The sequence below is a fragment of the Siniperca chuatsi genome, linkage group LG17 (assembly GCF_020085105.1).
Source record: "Siniperca chuatsi isolate FFG_IHB_CAS linkage group LG17, ASM2008510v1, whole genome shotgun sequence".
In the NCBI taxonomy this organism is placed as follows: Eukaryota; Metazoa; Chordata; class Actinopteri; order Centrarchiformes; family Sinipercidae; genus Siniperca; species Siniperca chuatsi.
Window position 1 is genome coordinate 21,467,854 of NC_058058.1, and position 6,978 is coordinate 21,474,831.

Consider the following 6,978-nt stretch of genomic DNA (forward strand, 5'->3'; position numbering starts at 1 on the left):
GTTAAAAAAAATTACAAGGAAGGGAAAAAAGGAAGGGATGGAGAGTTTCACATTTACAACCCATGCACACACAGCGGGGGGTCAGAAAACACATTGCCATAATGCCATGGTAGCTCAGATATGGACTTTTTCAGTAATTAGAAGCAACTTGTTGCAAACCAGTCAAAATACTGTTTAAAGGTAAATTTTTATGTAGCACTCATCCTAGCATTTCCAATTTTTTTTTTATTACTGCATGTACGTAGCTAGCTAGCTAACATGACACCTTTTCAGTGAGAAATGGCAGCTAGTAGTAGTAGTAACGCTACTAGAAATGAACAGTTAGAAATGAACAACAGTAACAAACACAAATAACATTAGCATTTAAAAAAACATAACATTAGCATATATGAAATTCTTGCTGGTTACATTAAGAGTTTAATAGTTCCCTCTTTCTGGATATTAGCATGTATGAACCAAAATACACCAGGATAATAAACGTTTTGAACAAACCACTAAAACTACTATTAGAATGAGAGATTTATTATTGTAAATGTATTTCCCAAACTTTTGTTTTGTGTGTTATCTTTGTGTCTTTCAGAATATTATAAATTGAGTGAAACATTAGAAATGCCTTCAGTTAACCTTCACCTTTTACTCTGTGTACAACGTGCCTCTGAGATCCCACTCTGAAGCAGCGTGTTAACATTTCCAAAAGTGGGTTGGACCCACAGTGTTTTGCTCAAGTTCACCTGGGAACAGTGTTGTGCAAGTTCAGACTTCACAAGAGCTAGCTCAAAGTTCAGTTCACAGAGATTAAAATGAACTAGTTAATGTTAATTTCTTCTGTTTTTTTTGCCTTTACAAAATGCTGAGTTTGACTTGGGTGGAGGAACTTTGCAGCTGTTGGCTCGTCTAACCCTTTGTTAATGATTTCTTGTGACCATCATTCACTCGCAGATATAAGACTGGTCGGATGCTTCAGATCTATGTGTCATTTCAAACATCTGTGACCCATCAGATTCTGTGACCCAAAACACCGGCATGCCGGGTGGTGTAAAACACAGTGCACGTTCACGTTCATTAGTTGCAAACTAAGGATCCTGTCACAGCCTGGACACTCCCAGTGTCAGTTTCTCTGTACTCTCCTGGATGTTTAGGAATGACCATAAATCAGATCCATCTGGGAGCTCTGAGGATGGGAATTCGACACTGTCCATGTGACGTCTCTTCAGTAGAAGAGAATTCCCAGTGGACTGAAAGCCACCTATGTCAACAGCTGGTGTCCTGTGCCTCAAACACACTCACATGCATTTGCATTTCACCTGAAAAGGGATGAGTCAGTAAACACAGATGGAATAGTTAAAATGTCAAGGCTGTAGTTCAAATACATTGCAAGTGAAAAACAGATGACTGTGTCCTAGAACTGACCGATATTTAGTTTATTCAATTAATAATTAATTAATGATTCAGTCAAAATAACATGATCACCTTCTGGAGGCACTGGCTGGTCCTGCTTCTTATTAGGTACGTTTCCATTCACCTGTTTTTGTACACATTTTATCCATCACCCTGGGTACACCCTGGACAGGTTTTTCTTTAGACTGTGGGAGGGAACTCGTGCAGACACTGGGAGAACATGCAAACACCAAGCAACATTTAAGTGGATTCAAACCCACAACCTTATTGCTGTGACGCGACATTGCTAACTACTGCACCCTTGCACAGATTGAAAGTGTGCATAAACACTTAGCTGAGGTTTGCATATTGAAAATGAGAACATGTAATAAAAGTAGATGGAAAGACTACTTTTACTGTAGACAAAGAATCCACAACTACAGAAAGAACAAAAATTAAAGAACTAACATTTTTGATGTACACACAGGCAGATGCGTTGTGTGTGAGGAAAAAAATGGCTTGGACTTATTACAAACAGAAATGTCGAGGACTTGGAAAATGTTGAAACCCAAAAACTGTCTTTAAAAAAGGACAAAGTAACTACAAGGAAATAAAATTTTACTTTGGCTAAATAATCTCACGCTAACTTGTTGGCATCCTGCAAGAGAGACCTGCACCTGTCTAACTTTACCAGCTCACTCAAACTAACGTTAATCTGCATAAAGATGATATTTTCAAAGTGGCTAATGAAGTGTCTTTATTGTAACATCAACCTAGAATCTTTAAGATTACAGAAATTAGTTTGCCTGTGTTCAGGTTAGTCCTGTTGCACAAGTGCAAACTAGATAGCAGACTAAGCATCTCAGTTGCCTTTTAACCCTGCTTCGCACGTCATGTATTTAACTGCATGATGGAGATGTTGAAGAATACTGGTATATTTAAATGATCCCAGATCAGAGCCTTTGTTGCACGTCACCCACCTAGTCATTCATTACATAAAAATGCCAACATTACTTTACTGGTGTTCAATCAATTATGTATTATTTTTAAAGACATTCACATGAATTATGTTGACTGAAACATGCACTGATCCACATTTTATTGTGCAAAATCTTCATTTTCAATCTTCAAATTTGTGCAACATTTTAATGGAAACACGAATGTACTTGATTATTTGCTATTGGACACTGCAACAGATACATGTCTGTTGACTGAAAGCAAAATGAATAGGATTTCACCTTTATGAAGAGTTTCTCCTTCCACAATGCCATCCCACTGCAGTACTACAAGTCTGTTTTAATATTGGTGCACCAGTGGAGCATCAGTACACAACGAGCCTGCAGAAAGAAGGACTTCTATGATGGCTACATTTGTTCATCCCCTCTATCTCCTAATTCCTCTCCCTCTCCATGACCCTTAAACGTTCCTCAAAAACCGCTGGCTGGGCCTTTTGGTGCCCATCCCAGGCCCACAGGGGTGTATGTGTCCAAGCTAAAGCCGCCTCTCCCTGCTTGACCTCGCGATGCCTGCCTGCCTTCCCGGGCCTTAATCCTGATCAAGCATGTCTAGACCTCTCATTACCAGCACATAATCAGGGGGGCAGGGGAAGGATGGGGCAATGGGGCCGGAGGGAGTGTAGGATGGATGGTGGGAGAGGAAAGGATGCAGAGAAAGTGACCCTGACAGTGACCCGAACATTCATTCCACTGTTTACTTTCTCTGTAAACAGACAGACTATAGCGAGAGTCAATACACAGGATGGAAGGGGGAGATATGAGGCAGTGTAGAGAGACACCAGATGTAAACAGAGGATTAGACAGAGAAAAGGAATCCTCGACAATATGTATCTTGAAATATACATTTTTTTAAAATCAAAATGGAAAACAACAACTTCTTTTATGATTTCCTTGATATCAAAGTTTTTGGGAAATACACTTATTCGGTTTCTTGCCAAGAGTTAGATGAGAAGATTGATACTGCTCTTATGTCTGTCCATTCAATATGAAGCTGGAGCCTGGAGACAGTTAACTTAGCTTAGCATAAAGACTGGAAAAAGGGGGAAACAGCTAGCCCCCAAAAATCGCCTACCAGCCCCTCTAAAGCTCACTAACATTACACTTCATATCTCATTTGTTTAATCCATAAAAAAAATATGACATGTTAATTAATAAAAAAGAAATGTAAGTGTAATTTAATTGAATGTAGCACTGAAGTGATACAGCAATGATTTTTTAAAATTAGACTTTAAAAAAAAATTTAAACACTGGAAACAAATGGAGTTATCTAGCCTCCAGTGACAGATATATCACCACATTTTATAGACCAAATGACATTTTTGCCAGTGGCAATACAAACAGCAAGGACCACATTGATAGAAAATTAAAAGGAGGAAATACTGTTGATGTGACTGGATTTACCATGATGAGCTCAATCCCATTACCACAGATATACTCAGTCTCCGTTAAGCCACAGCTCCAGTCAGGCTGCTGAGTGTGACATGCTGAGATTACTGAACATGAGTACAGTTATATGTGATGAGGGGCTAAATGCATGAACTTAATGACATGACAGGCGTCACCGGCCAACCACGGATAGAAACAACCTCACAAAACCATAAAATAATATACTACCTGTTTAAAAGTGTGCATGTGCAGTGTGCTTCAATAAATGAAGCATGCTAAAACCCAAGGGAGGGCAGAAGATAGATGTGTGTGTGTGTGTGTGTGTGTGTGTGTGTGTGTAGAGGTCTTGTATATGCACCTCTGTGCCATGAAACGTCTTTCAAGTGATCAAGTGCTGTAGCGTGATCCCATACAAAATTAACCACATGGCAGGATTTTCATCAAGTCTCTGCAGCTGATTTTTTCCTTCCATGCACACACACACACACAATCTTGTCTATATGATCAAAAGGAATGCCTAGAGTCTACACCTGCATACAGTCCCACATGCATGCCCTTTAAATACACATCTAGCTGTGTTAGTATGTAGAGTGACTGGAGGCCTGTTTCACTATGTCTCTGAAACATTCATGTGGGCCTGTATTTGGTCTCATCCAATTCTCTCTCCTCTTCCTCTTCGTCTGCTCTGTTTCCACCCCCTCACCCTCTTGTCCTTCGACTTGCTTCGTTTTTCTTAATCTCCCACCCCTCCCTTTAACACTCTGCTTTCTTCCCACTCTCATAATTTGGATTCCTCTCTTTTAAATACACATATATTCCTCATCTAGTTCTGCTCTCTGCATAGTCCTCATTACATCTGCATTCTTTTTACAATTCTGCTGCCGATACTTTCGCTATCTCCGGCAGTACTTGAGTGCTTTTCTGCAAATTCCTGGCCTGATTTACATACAGGGGGGCTTAACAGTGGTGCTCTAATTGGCTGTCTGGTCTGTATTCAGTGTGCTAATTGCTTGTCTGTGAAAGTATCCACACATGGGTTGAGTGACCCCCATGGGAGGGGTTTATCACTTTGGCTGTCAATCACTGCAGCCCACCCAGAATTCCTCTGCAGAGACTGCAATACCTTTGTCAATAAAAACCCCAAATGAATGAACTGATATGGTATAATCTATTGATATCGTATTTCAAGCATGGGTGTCCCCTGCATAAAGAAGGGTTTTACAATGCCTGACCAAAAAGTGAGTTCATATGTGAATCCCATCATAACAGAAAGACAAGATTAAACATGTGACACCATCAGTCGCATCAGGACTAGGACAGGGTGATATAAACTATATAAACACTGATTGCATATACTGTTAATAAGTTACATTGCTTGACAATCTATCAATAACCCACTTCTAAGACACAAGCAAAGCTATTTCTAACCAATCATATAGCAGTCTTTTAGGAATGGACAGCTACTAGCCAAAACAGCCACATCAGGATTGGCTAAACATATGCTATCGATTTGGTATGAGAATTTGGATACACATTTTTTGTATCGGCACAGAATGCAACAGCTCAACAGTCACAGCAGTCTTATATGTTAGGAACTGTTGTGGATAAACGAGGTGATAAGACTTCAGTGGTGTGGCGATACTTAAAGCCCCCCAACATTAAGTAACGTTAGTGGGTTCTGGGCTAACGTAAAGTCCTACACAGAACAGACAGGTGATGTATGCTGTTAACTAAGCCGAAAACCTCAGAGGCTCTCAGAGAAACACCCTCGCAACAAACTGTAACATTACTATGTGGTTTATCCTTGTTTATACATTACACGTGCTGTTGTTTTTTAATGACAAAAGACATGGTGTCGATAGGTACCATTGAAAATGAAGGATTTTACTGTAACAAACCAATGATATAGGCTCCCTAGTTGTAAAGATTTTACACATTCTGCAGATTTATAAGGATTTAGACTGGCAGGATTGAAGATTATTGTTCCCTTTTGCATAATTGATTTTTAAAATAGATTTCCTTTTCAGTCTGACACAATTCTTGATCGTTTTTCAGGTTCTGAATCTTCTAATAGGGAATCTTAACAGAACTTAACAGGAATAGTGACTTGATATCATCATACATATCAACTGATACGAAAAACATTATTGTGATAAAAAAATTTGCCAAGCCCTAAGCCAGATGTTCCCTCTAAGCTAGTATGTGACCTATGCCTAATAATTTATCACACTGACCAAAGAATATCTTGCCAGTCATAAGTCATGATTCCACTTTGTTCCTAGAAGTTGAGACTATTTCAGGTTTTGCAGTCATTTTGGCAAATAAGGTTGTTTTGATGTTAGAATCAAAAGATTTAATCAATCAATCAATTTTCATGGGAGAAGTAAGATGAAAATGAAGTTTTACCTGTGCATCCCTTCTCTGTGTTCATTTAGAACAACCACTCCTGCTGGCATCATCCGAGTGTTAACCGTGTTCTGCAAGCACTGCCTGTGATGCCAGGAATGTTTATCACTGAATCCTATAACAGCTGCATTGTGCGCCGTGTGATAATGCGGCAGAATGAATTCTAAGAGGCATTCGGGCTGGTGTGCTGTTTACCTTGCAGTCAAAAAATCTAATCATTAACATTCTCCTCATTGTTGTGTGCTGCTTCCAGGAGTGAATGTAGGCCAGTACGGTCCGGTACTCCATACCACTAAAAGATTCAGTGCCGTGAAGAGGGGACAGCAGCTGCCTCCAAAAACTCACATAGGCCTACAGCAACCCGTCACGATCGCATTTACAAAAAGAAAGCACATCTGCTAATGTTAGGTCAACATAAACAATAGTTTCTAAATTGTTCCTGTGTGTTGGCGCCATAAACTTTATATATAGTCAATGGTTTGAGTCCAGCACAGACCAGTGGGTTTTTAATCCGTGCTGGAGGGAACCCCGCTGCCTTTCCAAAACAGTTTAGTTACTGATGGCTAACGTCAACTTCTGCTGCAGCTGACTGATATTATCTGATATCGAGTGCTGTGGGTTTTTGGCAGGCAGTCGTTTCTTGCAAAAATCTCCCAAGTAAAATGACCATGTTTCATAATGTTCAGTTTTATTCCAACAACACGGACAGCAGGTCAAACAAGCTATGCGACTTCCATGGGTTGTTCTGTAACTCTGACATGTGCACGTGCACATCTTTACTTCCTAAACACAT

General features: G+C 39.8%; 1 long non-coding RNA gene across 2 annotated transcripts; it reads right to left on the bottom strand.

The window, feature by feature from the left end:
- Positions 1 to 962: 962 nt before the first annotated feature.
- Positions 963 to 6,283, bottom strand: LOC122864512. Of its 2 annotated transcripts, none has more exons than XR_006375242.1 (3): positions 6,186 to 6,283; positions 1,471 to 1,608; positions 963 to 1,304 (listed from the first exon to the last, which is right to left on the bottom strand). It is a non-coding gene; the product is annotated as an uncharacterized LOC122864512 (long non-coding RNA). The 2 variants fall into 2 exon arrangements; XR_006375241.1 differs by lacking the exon at positions 6,186 to 6,283 and adding an exon at positions 2,616 to 3,005.
- Between the last annotated feature and the right edge of the window lie 695 nt (positions 6,284 to 6,978).